Source organism: Chrysoperla carnea (genome assembly GCF_905475395.1).
Source record: "Chrysoperla carnea chromosome X unlocalized genomic scaffold, inChrCarn1.1 SUPER_X_unloc_48, whole genome shotgun sequence".
NCBI lineage: Eukaryota > Metazoa > Arthropoda > Insecta > Neuroptera > Chrysopidae > Chrysoperla > Chrysoperla carnea.
Genome location: NW_025408176.1, coordinates 31,318 through 37,500, shown reverse-complemented (window position 1 = coordinate 37,500; position 6,183 = coordinate 31,318). Strand labels below are relative to the sequence as shown.

The 6,183-nt window shown below is 33.1% G+C and overlaps 3 non-coding genes across 3 annotated transcripts in view; all 3 read right to left on the bottom strand.

Moving 5' to 3' along the window:
* The window catches only part of LOC123304399, a 4,577-nt gene extending 2,620 nt beyond the window's left edge, over nt 1-1,957 (bottom strand). Inside the window, exon 1 of the ribosomal RNA XR_006536423.1 lies at nt 1-1,957. This exon is cut by the window's left edge and continues 2,620 nt beyond it. This is a non-coding gene — a ribosomal RNA (large subunit ribosomal RNA).
* Nucleotides 1,958-2,592: 635 nt separating this feature from the next.
* Nucleotides 2,593-2,747, bottom strand: LOC123304396. Its single transcript, XR_006536421.1, has one exon. It is a non-coding gene; the product is annotated as a 5.8S ribosomal RNA (ribosomal RNA).
* Nucleotides 2,748-3,698: 951 nt separating this feature from the next.
* LOC123304398 lies at nt 3,699-5,854 on the bottom strand. Its single transcript, XR_006536422.1, has one exon. It is a non-coding gene; the product is annotated as a small subunit ribosomal RNA (ribosomal RNA).
* Between the last annotated feature and the right edge of the window lie 329 nt (nt 5,855-6,183).

Sequence of the window (6,183 nt, the reverse complement as noted above, 5' to 3'; positions counted from 1 at the left end):
CAGGGCCTCGCTGGAGTATTTGCTACTACCACCAAGATCTGCACCGATGGCGGCTCCAGATGGCCTCACGGCCAATCCTTCCGCGCACACCACCGCGACCCTCCTACTCGTTAGGGTTTCATGATAAAAGATAAATCTTTTATCGAAAATACCAACTAACGGTAGAGTATAAGCATGACGCTTCAGCGCCATCCATTTTCAGGGCTAGTTGCTTCGGCAGGTGAGTTGTTACACACTCCTTAGCGGATTCCGACTTCCATGGCCACCGTCCTGCTGTCTTAAGCAACCAACGCCTTTCATGGTATCCCATAAGCGTCAATTTTGGCGCTTTAACTCTACGTTTGGTTCATCCCACAGCGCCAGTTCTGCTTACCAAAAGTGGCCCACTTGGCACTCTGATCCATATATAAAAAATATATTCTCATAGCTTCACATTATAAATAATGTTTTTAAGCAAGCTAGAGATCTCACCCATTTAAAGTTTGAGAATAGGTTGAGGTCGTTTCGGCCCCAAGGCCTCTAATCATTCGCTTTACCGGATGAGACTCTTATATAATGAACGCCAGCTATCCTGAGGGAAACTTCGGAGGGAACCAGCTACTAGATGGTTCGATTAGTCTTTCGCCCCTATACCCAGTTCCGACGATCGATTTGCACGTCAGAATCGCTACGGACCTCCATCAGGGTTTCCCCTGACTTCATCCTGACCAGGCATAGTTCACCATCTTTCGGGTCCCAGCGTGTACGCTCTAGGTGCGCCTCTATTATAATATAATCCGAAAACTAAATTATAATAATATAAGACGCCCTAGGAGTGCGATATTTAATACATAATATAAATATATCCTCCTTTTATCATTTATAAAAAAATATAAATAATATTTACTTTCATTGTGCCTTTGGGTTTCATAAAATTTATAAATATTTCGATGAAAAAATATTTTATTCCCAATGACTTGCGTACATGCTAGACTCCTTGGTCCGTGTTTCAAGACGGGTCCTGAAAGTACCCAAAGCTATATCGTCGCTGACAGATAAATTTTTAATAAAAAAAAATGAGCCAGTTCATTATCATACACCTACTGACAGTTAAATAGTATCATATAACGGCATAAAATCCGTATATATAATATGTTTTAATAAAAAAACCTATTTATACTCGTGGTGGATCTGAACGCGTTAATAACGCGACTCAATATCAATTTATAATTAATACCATCAAACAATTAATCAAGAAACATAGGCGTTTAACATACACAAAATATTATCAAAAAATAATATTGTACATTAATCAACGCACCAATGCCTATAGATTAATATTTAATGGGTCGCAACGTCCTACAAGATGAGAAGTGCATACCTCGTTATCATACAATTAACAATATACAGCAGTGCATATATTTTTACTAAAAATAAATTCCTAATAAAAATTTTTGTCACATGCTAGTACAAATTGGTTGATTAACGATAAAAAGTAAATGAATCTCATCTTTCGACCTTTCGGGTTTCTCAGGTTTACCCCTGAACGGTTTTACGTACTCTTTAACTCTCTCTTCAAAGTTCTTTTCAACTTTCCCTCACGGTACTTGTTCGCTATCGGTCTCGTGGTAATATTTAGCCTTAGATGGAGTTTACCACCCACTTAGAGCTGCACTCTCAAGCAACCCGACTCTAAGGAAAGATTCACCTATCATCAATAATAATCACTACGGGCCTGGCACCCTCTATGGGTATATGGCCCCATTCAAGATGGACTTGGATGTATTATATAACAATAGGTTTATATTGAATCTTCCTAAACACTACATTCCCCAAGTGTCTGTTTATCAGCCACGGGGTTCAGTGCTGGGCTTATCCCTGTTCGCTCGCCGCTACTAAGGGAATCCTAGTTAGTTTCTTTTCCTCCGCTTAATAATATGCTTAAATTCAGCGGGTAATCTCACCTACTCTGAGGTCGTAAAAGTTTTTAGAAGTATTAAAACAAAAATTTTTTTTATATATTATGTTTTTGTTATATTTTATAAGTAAACAATTTTCTTAATTATTCATACTCAAATTTTTTTAATATTATTATATAATATTATTTTTATATTTATCTAAAGAGAAGAAAATAAAAAATAAATAATTATATATATTAATTTTTTTCGAGTATATTGAAAATTTTATTACAAATAAAATATTCCATAACAAAATATTAATATATAATATTTTTGTTTATTCTTCTTTATTTAATATTTTAAAAATATATTATTAATATCATTTATTATTAATATTATTATTAACATAAAGTTTTATAATATTATATATAAATGATAAAAAATAATATTGATATATTAATTTAAAAATGTCGACAAATAATAAAAAATATATAAATTTTAAATGCTATTAAAAACATTTTATATTTATTTTTTTCTTATATTTGGCGTAAAACATTCATATATAAATAATTTTACATTTCTTTTATAAAAATTTTATTTATCAATTTAATTAAATATGAAAAAATAAATTTTCTTTTTTAATTATTGATAAATTTCTTTTTCATAAAAAAAATTTTATGTAAAATAATCTTTTATTATATTAATATAATGTATACGACCCTCAGCCAGATGTGGTCCGGGAACAGTATCCAAGGACCGCAATGTGCGTTCGAAATGTCAATGTTCATGTGTCCTGCAGTTCACAAGTTGACGCGCAATTAGCTGCGTTCTTCATCGACCCACGAGCCAAGTGATCCACCGTCCAGGGTAATCTTTTTAAATTTTAAATGTAAGTATTATTATTAATAATAATCTTTATTTTTAATATAAAAAATAAAATTATTAATTTATATATCTTTATAAATTCTTTTAAAATAAAAAAATTTTTCTAGAATATAAATTATATATTTTATTTTAAATATATATATATAAATTAAAGATATTATGGTATTAATAAATATATACATAACATTTTTGATATTTTTGTTAGTGCTAGCTAGATATAATAATTAATATTTGGTATATTTTATAGAAATGTATTTATTTTTTTTTTATAAATTATTTTCTACATAAAAATATATATAATATTAATATGGTACAAAACAAATGGGTTTGTTTTTTAACATAATAACTTTTAATAAAAAAAAAGAAATATCAAGACAAAACATAAAGAAATTTAAATTTGAAATAAATTTTATTCTTTAAAAAAATTTTATCTTGTGTTTTCTTTATTTTTATTATATAACATAGAAAAATAAAAATATAGATTATATCAATTATAATCTTATTTTATTTTTCTTAATAGAGATTATATACATATAAACAAATAATTTCAATATATTCTATTTTTAATTTCACTTTTTTATAAGAGAAATTATTTATAGATTTTATTAATAATTATTGTTTAATAATAATAATAATATTGAATATAAAAATATTTTATATGTAACAAATATATTATTAATATTTATATAATATTCTCTATATTATATGTATAGATATATTATGTGTATAAAAAAAGTTTGGCGTATTACTTTAATATGATATCATAACCAAAATAAATCTCTTTTAACACATAATTACTATTATATATTTTGAGAAAATTACATATTAATATGTTATTTTGTTAAAAAAAATATTTCTTATCAATAATATTTTTATTTTTTGGAATATTTAAAAACAATACAAAAAATATAAATAAATATATTTTATATATATCGTTAATGATCCTTCCGCAGGTTCACCTACGGAAACCTTGTTACGACTTTTACTTCCTCTAAATGATCAAGTTTGGTCATCTTCCCAGCAACATCGGCAATATCAGAAATATTGCCGCGTACCAGTCCGAAGACCTCACTAAATCATTCAATCGGTAGTAGCGACGGGCGGTGTGTACAAAGGGCAGGGACGTAATCAACGCGAGCTTATGACTCGCGCTTACTGGGAATTCCTCGTTCATGGGGAACAATTGCAAGCCCCAATCCCTAGCACGAAGGAGGTTCAGCGGGTTACCCGGACCTTTCGGCCTGGGAGGACACGCTGATTCCTTCAGTGTAGCGCGCGTGCGGCCCAGAACATCTAAGGGCATCACAGACCTGTTATTGCTCAATCTCGTGCGGCTAGAATGCCGCCTGTCCCTCTAAGAAGAATTATTTGTACGCCGGCAGTAAAAACCACATCAAAAAACTGCGTACCCATACACCATAACATATGCAACATAAAGCACAATATATACAAAATATAATCTTGATCGTTAAATCTCAAAAATACATGCATATATAAATACAATACATAACACACATGAAAATGAATGAAATGGGAAACAAACAGCCGATGGGCCTTGAGATGCCGGTAAAGTACGTCTATTTAGCAGGCTAGAGTCTCGTTCGTTATCGGAATTAACCAGACAAATCGCTCCACCAACTAAGAACGGCCATGCACCACCACCCACCGAATCAAGAAAGAGCTCTCAATCTGTCAATCCTTCCGGTGTCCGGGCCTGGTGAGGTTTCCCGTGTTGAGTCAAATTAAGCCGCAGGCTCCACTCCTGGTGGTGCCCTTCCGTCAATTCCTTTAAGTTTCAGCTTTGCAACCATACTTCCCCCGGAACCCAAAAGCTTTGGTTTCCCGGAAGCTGCCCGCCGAGTCATCGGAGGAACTTCGGCGGATCGCTAGCTGGCATCGTTTATGGTTAGAACTAGGGCGGTATCTGATCGCCTTCGAACCTCTAACTTTCGTTCTTGATCAATCAAAACATTTTTGGCAAATGCTTTCGCTTCTGTCCGTCTTGCGACGATCCAAGAATTTCACCTCTAACGTCGCAATACGAATGCCCCCATCTGTCCGTATTAATCATTACCTCGGAGTTCCGAAAACCAACAAAATAGAACCGAGGTCCTATTCCATTATTCCATGCACACAATATTCAGGCAAAATTTGAGCCTGCCTTAAGCACTCTAATTTGTTCAAAGTAAACGTACCGGCCCACCTCGACACTCAATTAAGAGCACCGCGACGGGATTGCAATTGGGGGCTGCCACCGCTCTTAACGGTTAAACACTTACGACAAATTACATAATAAAAATATATATAATGCATTAAATAAATAATAACACTAAAATATACTTTATACATAATCTGTACCACCCACCGGTAGGACGTCCCACATAACATGCTAGTTAAACAATGCGAGCATTGAACCAACAGTGTAGGACACAGATTCGACTACGAGCTTTTTAACCGCAACAACTTTAATATACGCTATTGGAGCTGGAATTACCGCGGCTGCTGGCACCAGACTTGCCCTCCAATGGATCCTCGTTAAAGGATTTAAAGTGTACTCATTCCGATTACGGGGCCTCGGATGAGTCCCGTATCGTTATTTTTCGTCACTACCTCCCCGTGCCGGGAGTGGGTAATTTGCGCGCCTGCTGCCTTCCTTGGATGTGGTAGCCGTTTCTCAGGCTCCCTCTCCGGAATCGAACCCTGATTCCCCGTTACCCGTTACAACCATGGTAGGCGCAGAACCTACCATCGACAGTTGATAAGGCAGACATTTGAAAGATGCGTCGCCGGTACGAGACCGTGCGATCAGCTTAAAGTTATTCAGAGTCACCAAATTAAACGATGCAAATTAAAATTTACACCGATTGGTTTTGATCTAATAAAAGCATTCCTTCCATCTCTGGTCGGAACTCTGTTTGCATGTATTAGCTCTAGAATTACCACAGTTATCCAAGTAAATGTGGGTACGATCTAAGGAACCATAACTGATATAATGAGCCTTTCGCGGTTTCACCTTAATTTGGCTTGTACTGAGACATGCATGGCTTAATCTTTGAGACAAGCATATGACTACTGGCAGGATCAACCAGGGAACTATTTGTATTTATAATATTAAATATATAATAATATACATGATATTTTTGTTTTCTTATTATAAGAAAAAAAATTTTCATACAATAATTATTAATATATAATAATATTATTACAATTTCATTTTAAATATCAGATGGTCTCACCCATTACTGATATAAATTTTTTTTTTTTTATATCTCTATTGTTTTAAAATTAATAGAAAAAACATATGAGATATATATATTATTATTAATTTTTTTTTTTTTCAAATATATATTTTATTATGTCATTTATATAATTTTTTTGCTTTTACAAAAAGAAATATATAACATGTTATTCATAATAAATA